This window comes from Protopterus annectens, chromosome 5.part0 (genome assembly GCF_019279795.1).
Source record: "Protopterus annectens isolate FY-2018-M chromosome 5.part0, PAN1.0, whole genome shotgun sequence".
Classification (NCBI taxonomy): domain Eukaryota; kingdom Metazoa; phylum Chordata; order Ceratodontiformes; family Protopteridae; genus Protopterus; species Protopterus annectens.
Window position 1 is genome coordinate 1,618,042,004 of NC_056735.1, and position 19,318 is coordinate 1,618,061,321.

At 35.9% G+C, this 19,318-nt stretch overlaps 2 protein-coding genes across 11 annotated transcripts in view; one reads left to right on the forward strand and one right to left on the reverse strand.

Annotated features, from left to right (window-relative positions):
* RWDD2B (RWD domain containing 2B) overlaps positions 1 to 17,572 on the reverse strand; it is a 171,680-nt gene extending 154,108 nt beyond the window's left edge. Inside the window, exons 1-3 of one of the 6 annotated variants that reach the window (XM_044071391.1) lie at positions 17,494 to 17,570; positions 1,341 to 1,481; positions 939 to 1,044 (exon numbers count right to left, since the gene is read on the reverse strand). The gene's annotated coding sequence lies outside the window, so the exon portion shown is untranslated. The other 5 variants (XM_044071388.1, XM_044071389.1, XM_044071390.1 and 2 more) reach the window with 5 other exon arrangements.
* Positions 17,573 to 17,632: 60 nt separating this feature from the next.
* USP16 (ubiquitin specific peptidase 16) overlaps positions 17,633 to 19,318 on the forward strand; it is a 1,120,218-nt gene continuing 1,118,532 nt past the window's right edge. For 2 of the 5 annotated variants that reach the window (XM_044071385.1, XM_044071386.1), the window contains exons 1-2: positions 17,639 to 17,747; positions 17,868 to 17,895. The gene's annotated coding sequence lies outside the window, so the exon portion shown is untranslated. Of the gene's footprint in view, positions 17,896 to 19,105; positions 19,216 to 19,318 lie in introns of all 5 variants that reach the window. The other 3 variants (XM_044071384.1, XM_044071383.1, XM_044071387.1) reach the window with 3 other exon arrangements.

Genomic DNA, 19,318 nt, shown 5'->3' on the forward strand with positions numbered 1-19,318 from the left:
TATATATATATATATATATATATATATATTATAGATATATACACACACATATATATATATATATATATATATATATATATATATATATATATATATATATATATATATATACACACACACATATATGGGAGCGCTACAGAATCCTGAAAGCCCAAAATCCTGAGACCAAAATCCTGAAAGTTCAAAATATTGCAAACTTAAAATACTGAAAACTCAAAATCCTGAAAACACACAGGATACCAACACTTACTATATTCCAGCACAAGTACATACAGAAACAAATAAAACACAAACTATATTACTGTTCTCCAAGTATAAGCAGGGGGCAAGCTCCCCCCCCCCTGCACCCCCCACTCCCACTGCTTCTTAAATATATCAACTCCAAGATTGCACTTAGTGCAGTAAAGTGCAATCTTGGAGTTGATATATTTAAGTAGCAGGGGGTGTAGGGGGGGCTTGCCCACCTGCATACAGTTGAAGGGTAATATGTTTCTGTATGTACTTGTGCTGGAATACAGTAAGTGTTGGTATCCTGTGTGTTTTCAGGATTTTGAGTTTTCAGTATTTTGAACTTTCAGGATTCTGTAGCGCTTATATATATATATATATATATATATATATACATACATATACATACATATATACACACACATATATATACATATACACACACATAAATATTAATTTAATGCTTGCAGGAGACTGGATATGTAGACATGTGGATAGTGTCAACAGGAGGATAAGGGTTGCAGTGGGGAGGAAAACAGGCAGTAAATTCTAAACACAAAGTATACTTGACATTACTTTAACACTTACTTACTTTTAAAGCTGCACTTATGTGTTGTTATTGGTGAGAAACAAATCATTTGGAGGTATATGAGATGTTGTTCAAACTCAACAAGTGATACTGCTCAGTTTGAAATTTGAGCTGGACTTACAACAGAGGGAGATGCCAAGTTCACCAGAATTGTTCTATGGGATATGGATGGAACAGGATATGTAACTCCCAGTATTTCAAAGCAGTTTGATGAGTTGTCCTACATTCTGTAAAGAAAAAAAAACTAAATATATACCACAACAAAAATGTTCCTGAAATTATGTAGACAGAAATTTCAACAAATGGACTGAGAACTTGAAAAGTGCCTTTCAGAGATGTTATAGGGAAAAAAATGATTTGTAGGAGCAATGGTGTTTACCAAAAGGGGATGTCAATGCTCACAGAACAGAATAACAAAAGGTAGAAAAACATCTATTGAGTTGCATTAAGGAATTATTAAACAAAAGCTGCCACATTCATAAGACATTTGAAAAACAAGAAATTAAAATTATGGAGTGATTACCATTAATGCATGATTTTCATGTCTCAGTCCCATCCACTTCAACTACGGAACTGGTCACCACAGGCATCAGCTTTTTTAAGACTTTCCCACACTTAAGGTCCTCCCATTGCTGCCACAGTGCACCTCACCTTCCTCCTCTCACTGCAAAAAACAGGTGTGCTGTTTTACTAGAAAATATATGAACTTGTATGCTGAACTGAACAGATATGAATCGTGAAGATCTAATGTTATGGCAAGTGCAAACCATGTAACAATCCAGTGAATCTATTTCAACCACAGGACAGGTTCCCCCACTTATCCACTTAAGACAGCTTCAAGACAAGACAACACATGAAGATGGGGGACCTGCAGGCCAACCAATACCTTGAGGTCATATCCATTTCATAGTGTCTTGCAAAAGTATGTAGGAAAACACTGCAATAAGGCACAAACACTGCCTACTGAAGCATTTTTAAAAGGTTACAAAAGTAGGCATCACCCTTGTAGAGTAATCTGTGGGGGCTACCATGGTAATTCTTATTGCATTTATCAATGGAAAAAGACAATGCAATCAGCCTGCCACCTGGACAGGCTTGACCTTGGAAACTTTTTGGCCTAATTTGTTAAGTACAAAAATAATAAAAAAGATGGTCATCTTTTCTATGGTCTTTGGTTCTGCTGAAAAAGAATAAGAGCTGCCAGTGAGCACTCAAACAATGCAGCAAATGTTCTCCATGATTTGATTCATGGGGGAAAACATTAATGCAGATTAATTGATCAGACTGGGGTTTGCTTCTCTGTCTACCTTTGGCATACATTTTGGGATTATCTGCATAGGTACTCTGCCCTTGTAGAAAGTTTAGAATTTAGTTTGCAAGAAAGAGCTTGAAGCTCCAAAACTCTCTCTGTCTGAAGTAATGTCTACCAGAAAAAGGGTCTTTTATGAAAGAAGTTTAAGATGTGCTACAGATGCTGGTGTAAAGGAAGCTAATATTTTTTCCAGCACAAAATAAAGATCCCAAGGAGCAAGAGTTCCTTATGGAGGGGTTTAAAAACATTTCAAAAAGGCCTTAAATACTTTTAAAGGAGTGAAGAGTTCCATTCCGGATGGAAATTACAAATAGCTGCTTAATCAACTTTAACACAGCAGTAATTTAGTCTCTTAATAAAGTTAAAAGCAAAGTTGTGCAGACTATCTGATAGAATGGGTATCGTGAAATGATCAATACCTTGATCAATGCACCATAGAGAAAACTTCATCCATTTGTCTTCATATGTGCACCTACAAGAAGGATTATGTTAGGATCAGGACCACCTATTTACAGTCCACAGTCATCGAGAAATTATGCTGTTAGATTATATACTTGAATTTAACCAAAATTTTTCAATAAGTTTACTACAACACACACAGAAAACTCAAATCAGAAAAATGTTTGTGAATGTACCTATTTATTCTTAATGTACCTACACATTAATTTCAACTATTATTTAACTCCCCTCTTGCACAGTGCATTTTAAACAGAGCATATCACAACAAAAGAAATTAAACTCTTTTCTACACATATACAGTACTGCATTCATACTAGTTTTTATAAAGTTTGATGCCACCTTCAGACTTGTCTTAAATACAAAAAATTACTGTGATACTTAAGCATATTCACCAAGCTTCAATCATCAATGCCTGAATTGTACACATTATTCTTAGGAGTCACTCACATACCCATTTACTTACAGTATATTGTAATCTTTTTTCCAATATATACTGCTTGTTAGATTAATTTACAGTTGGTGCATTCTCCATATCTACATCCTGTAATGTCCGCATGCATGTACAAGTTTAAACTTCTTATACTGTCAATAATAAGCACTCTTTACACTTATGTTCAAATAACCTGTTAAGTGAAACATACAATGATTCATAGATTAGTACTAGGCTAAGTGCCCTTGTGAGCCATTGTAAGCCTAGCCAATTATCCCTTGTGAGACTCAAACCCTGCACTTTGTGTTTGTAAGGCAAACACCTTAACCATTAGGCCACCCTCCCAACTCACTGCCATTCAAACTTTAAAACATTGCAAAAGGGCTGAATGTCTCATTTCAGCACAAATCTAGAATTATTTCACAAAGGTTCTGTGACCCTCTTGAAATATACAATGGGTCTGGTTCTATTCAAAATTTCATTAAATTGCTTTCTAAGCATATGACCTTAACAAGCATTCTAAATTTATAATTCTAATTTTAAAGTGTTCAAATCATTGTATCCCTATCATAGTTTACTGTAAGCATATAAATAATTCAATAAAGATATTTCCTGTTAAAAAAGTATCAATTATGACACAGGCAATCATAAATTTATATAAATGAAAACAAAGCATATTGACATATTTCAGTTACAAACAGTATACATCACCTATAATCGTCTTTATAGTCATTGTCAGTCAGACATTACATAACTCATTCAATTCATGCCTTCCCTTAAACTTCATTTCTACTACAAAATATTATTCTGCATGTATTGTTCCCACAATTCCCATTTTCTATTAAATTTGCTCCTACCTCTTCCAAGAGATCCCACTACCAATTATTTTATCTCTGTTACTATATTCATTACTTCCAGTACAGTTGGTTTAGACTTTGATTTCCATTTTTAAGTAATTGATCTTTTGGGGAGCCACCAGAATTTAAATAAAGCAAGGTCTTAATAAGTGTAGGCAATTTTGTCTTATGGCTCAAAAAAATAATTTCCTTAGTTATACCAATTTGCTCACCCCATATTTCTGACAGTGATCTGCAGGGAATTTGTAAACTCTACCAACTTATTAAACACTGAAAAAGTATATTCCTAGTTAGACCTTTCCTCCCCATCACACTTCCAATATTTGCAATCTACCTGAGGAAAAATTCTTTGGGGTCTGCTTGGGGTATAAAAATACATATGTAAACACTTCAGGCAAAGATCTTAAATCTTCTAGACTTTTGTTTGCATATTTAGGGGGCATACATATATCCTCCCACTGTTTCTTTGTGAATTGCTTATCCAGTGTCTCCTTCCAATTCTTTTAAACATCCTCGGACTGATTCCCATTAACTATGCAATATTTTATAGGCTTTACTAATTATCCTTTTTTAACAGCAGCTTATGTTATAGATTCTACTAAAAACTCTTACCAGTGTCTTTCACTTAGCATATTCCTATTCCTTTCTCTTAGGCTACACTCTGATATCAATCTTTGATAGGGAAGGCAACCTCTACACTGCAATCCAAATTAATTCTTGGCATCTTCCCATTCTACTACCTTTTCCTCTCTTATTATTTGCTCCCAAAACCTTGCTTCCTTTGCTAGCTTTCTTCAGTAAATTCTACCCCTCTTGCCTATTCTCTGTACCCCTAATTGCAGTCATCCTTATTGGAAGAATCTCTTTTCTCTATTCTTGTGTTGGCCTAGTTCTTAGAATATATTCTTTTACTTTACTTAATGCCTTGTAACAATCCTGTAACATTGTTTAATGCTAATTTATAATGAAAACTGTATATGTTGGAGCTTTTCTCCCCAGGCCCCCACTGAAAAAGGGCTCTTCAAATGTAAAATAAAATAAACTTTATGGATATAACATTTTGTATGGTTATTGTTATTCTCCTTAGGGATATGCATCCAAAATCCCAGTCTTTCTTTATTTATTAAGCTTCCCCCATTTAATTATCATCCCTTTCCACCAGCATATCAGTACCTATATTTTAGTTACCTTGACTAGTACCAAGAGATAAAACCATATACAACTTTTTATAACTTATAATAATCAGCTAACATCTTAATTTTTTGGTGGTAGATTATGGTAACAAAAATAAACTCTGGGTTAAGAAACCAAACATTGCTGAAAAGTAAAACATATTTCTAGAACCACTCATGCTTGCAATTATATAAACTTTTAATCACCTTGCTTCAATTACTATGCACTCTATAACCCACAAAAATATGAAATCTTGTAGCATATTATTGTCTCAGAACACCAAAGGCTGATTTATATGTTTCTACATCAGAAGGTCATTGCTTAAGTCTAGTACATAGTATAATTTCAACATGGATTTCCCTCTCAAACTTCTTACCATACAATTTGTACAGTACTGTGATCTTCACTATAGCACTTGATATACAATAACTAAAATATTTAATTTTGTACTGTTGATCAGACTGTTTATGAATACAATTAACAGTCAGTCACTTAAATAATCACGCTGCCCAGAGTTGATTCACCATGGAATTCAGAAACATTCTATCGCTTCCTTGATCTGACATTTCATTCCAATTACTGTCAGAATCCACTGGGATAGCAGTTCCAGTAACACAGATGGTATCCCTAGGTGCCTTATGTTCCACTACCTGGAAATGGAACTTTGGCATTTCTTGCAATATGTTCATTACTTAATTAATACTGGTGAACATGGAAGAATATATTTAAAACTGCTGGAAAATCAGCTTGTATATGACTTTCTGTCTTCTTTATTCCTTAATCAAACCTGTAAACTAAGATCTTTACCAAAGTGTAGTATCAGAAAAATTGCATCTACAAAAACTGGCTGATCTTTCACAGTACATCTTTTTTCCCCATTTGCCACAAGTTACATAATGTTCTCCTTTTCATACTAGGATGCAAACTAAACCAAACCTACTTTAAGTTTACCACATTTCCATTCACAGTGTGATAAAAGAACCCTGCAAGCTTTCCTTATAACCATTCTTGTTACATCCTGTCCAGAGCACCCATTTTGTTATAATAAACCATGGTAGTCAATACCCTCTCTCCTTCTAATATTCGAGACATAATTAATTTATTCTTCTCACTTTCTATCCAATGTTGTTCTGTCACATTCAGTTCCTATATTGACCCCAATAAATTACTCCTTACCAGGACTAAGTCAAATTATTCTGCCAGGGATTCTCTGTATTCTACCCATGTTGCAGAAGTCTGGGACTCCCTTCTTCATAGCTTGAAACAAACTAACAACCTCCAGTCTTTAAAGATCACCTAAAACAACATCTGCCAAATACCTGGATCTGCTCCTGCTCAACTCCAGGCTACAGGTCACTCTGCCTATCTAGCCCTTCAGAACTACACAGTGGTATAATATGCCATATTCTTGTTCCACAACACCATTTCCTCTCCAAACTTTCTGTATTGCACCTCAGGTCACTATTTCTTTATCCCCTACACAGTTAATCCTAACATCTCATTATACTATCTCCTTCTTACAGCTTTAATTTTTGCACCTTTACATTGGCACTTTTAATCTATTGGTACCTTACATTATTTGCTATCTACTTTTATTCCCTGCATTCCGTGCTATGTTTGTAGTATTATGTTGGCAAGTCTGTACATTGTTCTCATGCCCCTTTTGTATTTTTAGAGAAATATAAAATCTCCAATAATGTGCAGTATTGTCATTTATTTTATTAATTAATTAGCAAGTATTTGTTTACCAGGATTGCCTGTCTGGGCATAAGTTGTCCCCTTTTCAGCACAGGTCCAGGGAGAAAATCTCCAAGTATAAATATATGTACAAAAAGCAGATAAAAAATTATAATGATTTTAAGCAATTTAACAATATGAATGCAAACAGAACACATAGCAAAACATAAACAGAATTTTACAAAAGACAACAGAACATATCGATAGATTTTAAACTTTGTAAGTCACGAATGCACTCTAATATTCGAGTACAGCAATGGCTTAAAACAAAGAAAGTGGAAGGAAAGAAAAGACAAAGTAATTTCCAAGAGCTTTTAAAAAAAGTGATGTTCGAGGAAAGTAATGTGTTTATAGAAGTAATAGTCATACAGCAGTGGGCAGGAGGAGCAAGGCAAGAAGACAATTTTGACATGCAACATCAGAGTAATAGGTAAAGGTGTCAGCACAGAAAGTGGTTGGATCATGCAATGGATGTGGTAAAGTTGAAATAGACGATCAGTAGATAAGCTCAGCAAGATGAAGGCTGGGAAAGGTCAAGTAAGGGAATGTAGAATTATTGTCGGTAAGAGAGGCTGTAACATGTCAGTACATGGTTTGTGGCTGCGTAGATGGGGAGTCAGAAGGGATGAGATGCAACAGGGGTAAGAGAAGACGTTGAAGGGGAACAGCAGAGTATAATAAAAATAAGTGGAAATGTGAAGAGAAGAGTATGAGTGGCAAGGAAAGAAAAAAGGAACGTGAGAGGTTTAGAGAGAAAGGGTGACAGAGGCACAGGCTGTAGAAATAATGTATCAATATACTGTCCTCAGATAAGGTGAGGAATAGAGTAGTTTAGAATACACTGTGTGGAGGGATAGGAATGTCTGTCTAAACAAGAGCTGATCAGAAACACAGCCATGTGTTTATTAGGTGTTGTTTTATTGAGAATTGAACAATTCCACCTGAGGTAATTTTTTTTAAGGCAAGGGGATGGAGTTCCAGATTTTAGATATGTAGGAGGAATAAAGAGAGCTGCCACCAGAGTTGTTTGATTTGGTTACTTGCGGAGTTTTTTTTTTTTTAATCTACTAAGCAAAGAGGCCTGTTTGGTGAGTAGTGTTGAAGGATGTTCAGGCTCTTGAATAAGGTTCTGTGGATTATTTGGTAAGTAGCTGAGATAAGAGACAGGGAGTGCGGCAGTCCTACTCAGTGTAGCTGCTTTATGGCTGCACTATGGAGAGATTTGTATGTCACGTATGCAGCAAATTTGGCTACTTTATTATAGCATTGCTCAAGGACATTGGTCTGGGTTGTCTGAAGATTAATAAGAAAAGGGGATGCATAGAGGAGAGCTGGCATTTTCTAGCACCGTTTGGTAAGGTTTTATTCAGTAGAGGGTGCCGTTTTTCTGATTAATTGTTTTTTATTACATCTTTTACATGGTGGTCAAATTTCAAGTTATCATCAGTTATTACACCTAGTAGCTTCGTGTGGGTTTCCAATTCATTTTTAAGTTTTTTGTGGAGAACAGAGTGAAGAGGGATTTCTGGGAAGAGAGTTGTTTTGGGGTGAGAAGGATGAGTTTGGATTTTTTAGGGTTTAGAAGAAGTTGGGAATCAAGTAGCCATATACCAACAGAGGTAAGGGAATCCTGGGTTAGTTGTTGTAGTGTAGCCATTTTTAGCAGCACACATCAGAGCAAAGTAGTGTACATATTGGATGATTTATGCATGTTTGCTTGCGGAGTGGAAGTTCACAAATACATTGAATAAGAGAGAGCCTAGAATACAGCCTTAGGGATATCAACTGCTATGGGAAAGAAAGAAATGTTATTTTGCCATTTAACAGCCTACTGTCTGCAGGACAAGTAGCTGTCAAAACAAGTGAGTGTGTGAGTGTACATAGACCAAGACAGGTAAATTTTAGTAGCGGTTTTGTGTCTGTCATAATGTAAAAAGTCATTGACAGGTCAACGAAGACTGCAGAGAATAGGTTTCTCTCATTTCTGTTTTGATTTACAGTGGTTCTGAAGTCATGGACGGCTATAGTAGGACTTCAAAGGTGGCTTCACGCTGAGCAACAGCTTAACTTCAGCTCTCCCAGTGTGAAAACAGAAACTCTGAACAGAGAGCAAGTAAACTCATATTTTTGGGTACATTTCAGTAACTGGTTAGTAAGTACACTGCCTGGATGTCAGCAAAAAAGAAATTCGGAGAACCTGAAAGAAAATCAATCATAAAAGGTGAGGAAAAAAACACTGACTAGGAAGAATTCTGCAGCTGTTCAGCAAAAAAGCAGTGCAAGATCCAGCTCTGGTGCAAGACATGACTTCCAGTAACCTACAGGAAAAAATAACTCAAATGGACTCAGAGTTAATTAAAACAAACGAAACACTGAAGGAATGTATCAGCTCTAATAACAAAAGGCTGGAAAAAGATTTAAACAGATATTCAGATGAGGTGATAAAACTGCAAAAAATCACAGGTCGAAATGAAGAAAAGGCTGACTGAATGTAAGACTGCTTAAGAAGAGATGTTTCAAAAAATAAATGGAATTCGAGAACAAAGCATGTAGGGAAAATCTGAGATTTTCTACTGTACCAGGGAAGCTGGAAGGAACAGACTGTAATAATTTTATGAAAGCACAAATAAGCAAATGGACTGGAATTCCACAGCAGGAGTTGTTAATTGAGAGGGTACATCATGTGTATGCTCCAAATCTGGCATTGAGAAAGTAACCTAAACCTTTAATAGTAAAGCTGCAATCTACCAGCAGAAGGAGTTGATTCTGACAAAATTGTGATAGAACGACAAAGTACTAAAAGTGGGAGACCATTAGAAAATGATTACTCACTGTACAACAGACAGAAGAGGCATACATTTTGTTTCACCAATCATGGAATGTTGAGAAGCAGGCATAAGTTTTAAGATGCTGTAACCAGCTATTTTCAATATATTCTTTCCTGGAGAGACAAAAATATTTTTAATGCACATCATGCTAATGAGGAAATATAAGTTTGTCTAACAAAAAGTGAGCTATGAAACAGAAGGAGATTTTGCTTCTTGCTCTTCTTCTTGTTTTAAGCCCAGAGAGAGAGAGAGACTGTGCCAGTGAAATCTTCTCCAGTGTTTCAACAGAAAATGTTTGAGAGACAGAAAAAAAGCAGAATAGTTACCTAGATGAACTGGGAGTACATTTAAAATGAAGCAGAGACTGGATTTGAAAGATGGAAATCAACAGGAATAAAACCAGCTACTCAGGAATGAACAAATAAATGTGGGATTACAAAGCATTAATCATATCTGTGAAATATGACAGAACAAGACAGCCTGGAAATATTGGACTTTGCTAAACTTGTATGGGACTCTAAAGCATATGGCCTACTTCATGTCATTAAATGTGAAGAACATTTAGGAGAAGAGGAAGGAAGGAGTTTAAATGCAAGTAAAACAAAATGTTAGCAACAGTAGTATTTGCTAATGCATGATATAAAGTAAAGCTTTCCCAGTTATTTCCGAGTGTAATGGGGATACTAAAGTAAACAGGTTCCCCTATTGTGTTTTCTTTTCCTTCTTCTTTCTTTTTCCTTGTACAGTTTTAATAAATGCAGGCACTGCAAAGTAAAAAAAAAAAAATCTGGTCAATGCTACAGGAGACGCATCTGGAAAGAAATGAACAAGTGAATTTGATAAAGAAAAGGTTTTCAGGACGGTTATTCAATGGAATACGTGGGGCAAAGGAAAAGAGAAGTACTTATACTAACTGCAAGAACAGCTCAAATAGTGACAGAAGAGAATAAAAAAGATAATAGTAGATTTGTAGTACTAAGGGGCTACTGTAAAGGAAGGAGGATTACACTGGTATGCATTTATATTCCACCTAAAACTGCTACAATGGAGGTTAAGAAAATGATGGGAGAAATCAGCTTTCAGCAGGAATATTACTTACAGGAAGGGACCAGAATTTGATTTTCAGTAGTGAAAATGTGTTGGGGGGGGGGGGGGGTCCAGAAGGAAAAATATAACAAAGAAGGGCAGATTTTTGAAATTCATGAAAATGTTTGGCATGGAAGATGTGAATTCAATAGTAGGAGTTTGGAGCAAATTTACATAGTACTCCCCAAAACATACAAAAACTGGGCTAGACTACACAAAACTTATATTTCACAGGAACATGTGCATTTAACTGAAAGGTCTGATATGCATCCAATAACCAAAATAAAAATGTAGGGTAATGAAATAAAGATGAGACATTGGCGCTTTCACACCTACATGCTGAAAAGAGAGGAATTTAAGGAATGGGTGGTGGAAATTATTTGGGAGTTATTAGAGAAGACAAAAACTTCTGAACTTATAGCTAATGAGTGGAACACAATTAAAGTGGATTTTAAAAATAGGGTGGAAATAAAAGAAAGAAAGTTATGGTTAAAAAAAGTAACAAGAATTATACAGAGAGACTGACAAAGTTTAAAGTATTGCAGAGTAGGGGGAATCTCAAAGAACAAGAAGAGAAGCAACTGCGGAATGCCAAAGAGAAAATAAGGGAGTATCTCAATAAAATGTATGATTTTAGAGAGATTGCTGTTAAGCAATTGTTTTTTTGATAATAACTCCAGCGCACAAAAACTTTTAGCACAACGACTCGGGCAACAGAAAGTAGAAAGGGTTGACACCCAGCTTAGGGAGCCTATAACAAGGAAGATAACAAGAGATCCTATAGGAGATCCTAGAAATATTTCTGAAATTTTATAAAAATCTGTATAAAGCACAAAAATATGGAAATCAAGAAAAGGTACTGATGGAAATGTTTTTGGAGAAAATAAATATGCCGAGGTCAGAGATAGATGAAGAAATGAGATAGAAAATTACGATGTGTGGTATTTTTGTGGAAGTTTGGATGCTAGAAGAGAAAAAAACTGATAAGATCTGGAAGGTTTTAACAGTATTTTGGCAGGAGAAGAAGCACCATTATCCTGGAAGAGAGTAGTGGTGGCTGTAATACCTAAAGAGGGTAAAGACCCATCAGATCCAGATTCATACAGGCTCATTTCAACCCTAAACCATGATTATAAAGTGTTTATGTCCATAGTGGCTAAACGAATTGCAAAGGTGATGACAAAATTGATAGATATGGATCAATGTGGTTTTGTGGAGTGGGTGGCAAACATTTGACAACATTAAGAGAACTACAATGATCCAGAGGGAAGCAGAATATAAGAAAATACCACTGTTGCTAATGGGTCTTGATGCAAAGAAACCATTTGACAGAGATTATGAGCAGGGCATTGGAAGCAATTGCATTTCCTGATAAAATTATAAGGTTGATTATGAAGATATATGAGGCATAGGAGGCAAAAATTAAAGTGGGTGGATTTCTCTGTGATAATTTCTGTTTGAGCAGAGGAACCAGGCAGGGGTGTTCTCTTTTCCCTTTATTATTTGCATTATTTAGACCGCGGTGGTGCAGCAGTAGCGATGTTACCTCACAGCAAGAGGTTTTCCCGTTCACTTCTCAGCTGGAGTGCGGGGAGTGCCTTGTGTGTGGAGTGTGCATGTCCTCCCCACGGTTGGGTGGACATTCGAAAGACATGCATAAATGGGTGTGCCTTCGTTGAAGGTTGAACGTCGAGCTGGCACCTCAGCGTTTGTGAAAATCTACTGCCAATCATTAGAGGACCGGAGTTCCGCTGTGGCAACCCCTAACCAGGAAAAGCCGAAAAGACAAACATTTAGAACCATTGGCAAAGAAGGGAAAAAGCTGTCTCTGTTTGCAGATGATACTATTTTATACCTGATAAAACCAGAAAAGGACATTTCAGTGCTGTGGGACATTTTCAGACAGTTTCAAGTCTTTTCAGGATGCAAAATTAATGAAGCTAAAAACAAAGGCAATAGCAGTAAACTATATACCAACACACAAATTGGTTCAGCAATATACACATTTATGGAAACAAGATAAAATGAAGTAATTCGGAGTATGGATTAAAAAGGATTCTGGTGTGGCAGCTAAGGATATGTGGGAAGAAACTTAACAAAAGATAATACAAAAACTGAGAAAACTGAAGCTCTCTTATATGGATACCAATAGTAAGATAAAATGTTTTTACCCCCTTTAGTTTTACACACAGGTCAGGCAAATTTTTATCAACCAGAGGAGAAGTTGTGGATAGCAATTAATAAAGAGCTGAATGATTTTATCTGGGAGGGAAGATGGCAAGAGTGAAGTGGAATAAGCAGATTCTTACAAAAGAACAAGGTTGTTTGGGATTACTCGATTTGAAAGGGTATTTCAGAGCTACACAATTAAGGCTCCCATATACAGCACAAACAGAAAGCTATAATTCAAAGTGGAAGGGGATGATGATGAAACACAGGAGGGAAGGCTCAAGGTACAAGAACAGAATGGGATTTTGGGTGCAGATCCTTAAGGAGAATAACAATAACCATACAGAATATTACACTCATAAAGTACCAGAAATTATTCTGAGAACTAATCCAACATGGGAATGGAGAAAGGAGATTCTGCCAATAGGGATTTCTGCAATTAAGCATACAGACAATAGGCAACAGGGGGACTGGAATGTATTGGAGAAAACTGGCAATAGAACCAAGGTATTGGGAACAAATAATTAGTAAAGGAAAGATAACAGAATGGGAGGAGGCCAAGAATTTATTTGGAGTGCATGCTAGAGACTGCCCTCCCCATCAAGGACTGATAGAGTATAGGCAAAGAAAAATAAATATGGGGATCCTAAGTGAAAGACCAGCGCTGGTACAGTTTTTGATAGAATCTAGAACAGAAGCTGCTGTTAAAAAAGGAAGTACAGCATATAACATATTGCATGCTATCTATAAGAAGATTTAGGATCATTGCTTGGAAGTGTTTACATAGGTATTTTTATACCCCAAGTAGACTCCAGAGAATTTTTCATCAGGTAGATAAGCAAATGTTGAAGGTGTGATGGGAAAGAAAAAGGTTGGCAAACTTTAAAAGTTTCCTGGAGACTACTCTATCAGAAATACTGGGCGAGCAAACAGATACAAGTAAGGAAATTATTTTTTTCAGCTATGATACAGAATCTGAATTGCCTACACATAGTAAGGCCTTGCTGAGTCTAATTATGGTGGCTGCTAAAAATGTCTAAACCAACTGTACTAGTAGTAGTGAATACATTAACAGAGATAAAAAAAATGGAAATGGGATCTTTAGAAAAGGGTAGCAGCGAATTACACCGAAAAAAATAGGAACTGTGGGAACAATAAGAGGAGAAATGAGGTTTAAAAGTGGGCTATGTAATGTTTGGTTGACAGTGATTGGACAAACTATAAGTGATGTATAATGTTTGCAATTAAAACTATGTCTATATAGCTTGTTTTCATTTATATAAAAGTATATGATTGCCATTATCATAAAAGTGATAATTTAACAAAGATGTTCTTGTTTAAAAAAAAAAAAAGGAGGGTTATAGTAGCGCTATGATTAAGCAGACGCCATGCTATGTTGGACATCATGGTCTGAAATGAAGAAGAAATATTATGTGTGGACACACTTCTCAAGGACTTTTGAGATTGAAGACAAAATGTCTATTGGCCTGTAGTTGGTAATATCTGTAGAAATCTCTCTCTTATGTACATGTAAGATGTAAGATTCTTTCCATATGTTGGAAACATATCTTTCTTTAATGGGTCTGTTAATTAATATAGAAACTGAACAGGTCAGAGCATATGCTGCCATTTTAAGGCCTGTAGTTGGTAATATCTGTAGAAATCTCTCTCTTATGTACATGTAAGATGTAAGATTCTTTCCATATGTTGGAAACATATCTTTCTTTAATGGGTCTGTTAATTAATATAGAAACTGAACAGGTCAGAGCATATGCTGCCATTTTAATGTATTCTCTTGGAGGTTATCAGGAGTAGCAGTGACAGGTTTCATTTTTAGAAGTACTTTTTTATGGTGAAGATGTAGTTGGATTTCAAAGTAAATATTTTATGGTGGAGTGTTAGTTTAGGGGAAGGTTGTGTGGTAGGGTGAGGTTGAGAGATTTAGTACAAAAGTTATACAGCTGAAGTATGTACTGAGCTGGGAAGCAAGGTTTTATGATTGAGTTGACTGAGACACAGCAGACGGGCTAGGATAAGTGAGGTGGCCAGGATTAGCGGTTGGTTAACTGAAGACCTAAACAGTCTGATTTAAGGTTTGGAAATTAGTGCAATATGATTTCTTGTGAAATTTAATCTTTTGCTTGGTGCGATTTCTAAGGTATTTATATTTCTGAAGGTTAACCTCTTAGTTTTTTGTCAAATATTCCCATGCTTTGTCTCTGTCTCACTAGTTGTTGGTTTGTCTGGACAGCCAGGGTGCTAGACTTGCTTTGATTCTTTTGGTTGTTAAAGGGGAATGTACATTTAGAATATTGAGGAAAGTTGTTAAAAGGAAACAGTGTTGTCTAGCTAAATGGGTTAGTAGTAGCCTCCAATTTATTTATTTTAAATTTGAGATAAAGGTATCTTTTTGGAAGAAGAACGGATTATGAGAGTGGTTGTAGCAATGAAGCTTATGGGTACTGTGGTGGTCCTTTATACTGAAGGTATTAAGGTGGTCACTTAGGGTGTATGGGAGAGCAACAGAGGAGATAATTTTGTTAGCGGAGTTAGGAAAGATCCCGTCTAAGATGTTTTTTTCTATCAGAATGCTTAATGCATCTAGTTGAGAGTAGAACAAGATGGGTTAGCCTATATAAGCTTATTGTATCATTAGAGTTGTCATTAATTATGGTCTGCCAGTCCATATTCAGATTGCCCATTATGAAGTTTCCTGTGAACAACTGAGGAAGCCCTGGAGAAGAATTGTCCTGCTGCATTTGTATCATTGGCTGGAGAAGTGCAATCTCCTGTTAAGCCCAGAAAGTTGTGATTGTTTAGTTTAGAAGGGACATTAGGATTTCAGCAATCATTTATTTCTGGGTGTTTTCTGTAATCTACTTTCAAGTGCATTCCTTCAAAATGTCCAGATTATTGTATTCAGAAGTGTTTTATGCTTTTTTTTTTTACCCAATATGTATTCTATTCATAATATTTACATTTATAGAGCCTTTCTTTCCCCAGGCTCCATTGAAAGGGGTCTCAGCCAAGTCAGACTTTATAAATTAAATAAGCAAATGAACAGCAGCCACAATCAAGAGTTTTCAATGTAAGCAGGGAATAGGGAAAGACTGACAGACTTTTCTTCTGCATCAGACAAACACAGATGAACAACTTGAATTCACCAATATTTCATCTTCCAGTAAAAACAACGGATACTTATTTTGTTCACATATCACCGCTGTCTTAACATAAACTTCACCAGATCTCGGAGTAATTGACAACATTGTAATATACTGATCCTGTAACAATGTGTAATCATCAACTTGATAATTTTCTACCAGAGTTGCTACCTAGTGTCTTTAATAATAATGCCTCAAGTCAAGCACAATTGCTCCCAATCCAGTTCCAAACCTTTCAAACAATGCCTTACAGTTTACCTTTTACCAGCTTCTTGAGTCTAGGAACAGACCATTACCATATAATCTACTTTCTTACTCTATAAATCAACTTTTTACATTTTCTTCAAATCTACAGCCATTATTTAACTCCTAACACTTTACTATACTAATACCATTAAACTTGCCTCAAAACATACAGTAAATAAAAGTGTTATAATTGGCGAATATGCAGGCAGTCTGTAGATGAAAGCAGCTTACTCTTCCCAGCTGCAATATTCATCTTAAGTTCAGTGATTCTGAGAATATCACAGGGTTGGGAAAATGCAGTAAATTACGCCAAAAAACACCCAAAACATCCATGATTTCTTAGCCTAGGCACAAATAAATTATTTCCTCCAGATAACTTTAAATGACAAGTGGTGATGTCAGCTAAAATAGGTTACTTGGTTTGTAAGTATGTATAGCTAACCGATGCTACTTTAGAATTCCCACATTTCTACTACGAGCCAAGGTGTAAGTAATCATTGCTCATATGGCAATCAGCAGATCAAGCAAAGAGAAGCTGTTGCAAATAAGAATTTGACATCATGGTTCATGAGTTCTTCTGCAAGTTGTGTTATATTCTTTCCACATTTCGTGTTTATCTTGCTTACTGAAGCAATTCAGACAAGTTGTGGACACTGCTTCAAACAGTAGTTATTTGACATTTCATTTTGGGTTCTGTTGTTTTCTGCCAGTTGTATAATACTTTGTGCTACAACATATCTCACATACTGTTTATGTTGCTGCCAGCAACTTGGTGGACACTAGTTCAAGGAGCAGTCGTACTTTTAATTGTTCCCTTAAGGTTAGCGTAAATTTTAGTTTTCAGTAACATCAGTTGTAACAAACCCATAACAATGAAATTATTACAGATCAACTGCAGCTGCATAGGTAGCACTTACCAAACTGCAAAAAATAACAATGCCTTCCCTCCCCATTCTATATCGGTGTGTCCGTTGTAATTAATCACACTGCAGACAACTCCCACCCAGATGACTCTTCTTTAGCCCGCTGTAGAATAAAACGAGCTGAGAAACTCCTGGAAAAAAAACTTGCACCAAATAAATCGAGACGTGTTTTAGTTCAAATAAAGTACACAAAACTTGGTGAAATACACACGTACTTAGTTGAAATAAAATACAATGAACAACGTATATACTTGAATACGGCATTAATACATTAATCTAAAATGAAAAGTCTTACTTTATACGTAATCCATCTAGAACTACACTTTTGGAACAAATACCCTTAATTATTGCCGGACCCTTACGAGTGCTTCCGGTACGAGTACGGCTGAATTGTCCAAACCACGCCACCGTAGTTCAGTAGGAAGACACGTTTGTTAAAAGAATTAGAGATACCAAGTTAGCATAACTTGTGTTCTGGTGATGCATGTTGTATAACCAATCACCATTTATAATTGTTAATGTTAATTATTTATGTAGTGATACAGAGAGGTAACAGTACTTCACTATAACTTAAAGAATTACATGGGAATTTACCTTTTGATACAGTTTCAAATTCTTTTCGATTACTACAGACACTGCAAGTTAACATATGGTTTTAAATTTTGACAGATAGTGTAAAGGAACGCAGCTTTAAAAGGTAAGTATCTCTAGACGGTGTCACTTGATTCAGTCAGCTGCATTTTGATATTTGATTTTAGACTGCTTATTTTAATGTATTGAAGTGACGTAATCTGTTTAACTAGAAAGCAGCTTTGTGTTTGTGATATATGTAACCATGTGATCACTTCCAAGATCATTGACTATTCTGGTCTTGCATTTCAATCTTTCATCATCCTACATTTCAGCTGTTCCTTGTTTTGTCTCAAACTTTTCCTCTGTCCTTCCCAAAACTGGCCATTTTAGGAAGAAAAAGTAGTTGATTACGCTTAATAAATAATGTCAATAATTAAAGTTGATGATTTGTTTTATTTCAGGAAAATGCATGTTAACAGACTTTCTTATTGTGTCATATTCTCAAGTTAATAGTACTAATATTTTAAAAAACTGTCCCCGATTATGTTTGGCTTTGTTCCTGTTTCTGGAGGTAAGATGTTGATAGCTATGTTCATCATCAATGATGTCTTTGGTAGTAAAAAATGATGAGAATGCAGCAGAGAACCACCACCATGATACAAACTCAGAAATAGTTGGGTTTTTTTTTTTTTGGGGGGGGGTCTTTAATGGCAATTTCTGTTGTAGTTGCATTGCTGTGAGAAAGTACAGTGACTGTAAATGTTGCAGTCTGTTTCAACTGACTTGCCATTTTATTGAAAGTACTGTACTTGTTGCAAGATTGCACAACTTCTGTATTTTATCTGAAGTATGATGGAGGAGCAACAGCGGCTGTAGTCCTATGTTTTAATTAAAATGCCTGGCATAGATCTCAATCTCTTGTCTCCAGAGCCAAGGATACATTTAAAGAGTAATCCAGGGCAGTGAAGGACCCTTTTTAAAATATTAGAACTTTTAACTGAAGAAGTTGACAAAATAAATGATCTGATGTTGTCAGTCTTCAAATAATCCTTGACCGTGGGTCCTGTTCTGAGCCTCAGAACGGACTCGGACATTATTCCAGCTCGTGCCTTATGCTGTTATGATTGTCATTATAAGTGTAGTTCATCTCCTTTCCTCCCAAAACTGAAAGTTTTTAGGATGATAGAGTAACATTTGAGCTAAAATCCGGGACATTTAAGAGTTATGGTATCTGGAATCTTTTCTAAGTTAATGATTGATTACATAACACTTATTCCTTGCCCGTTATGTTTGTTCATTCAGTAATAACTTGTTCTGGAACTCTTTCTCTCCAGGAGCAGTGCATTTGGAAAATAGAAAACAAAAGAAGCATTGGCTAAAACAGCAAGGTGACTTAAGGCTAGCAGTTGCTCCTATGTGTGACGCTGAAAAAAATAATGACTGTGTAAGTACATAATGGGTAAGCAAAGTGTACATTTGGGCAATATATAGAGTACAGCATTAATATTTAAACCAGTAAGGGGGACATTATGAAGGAATCAGGAACT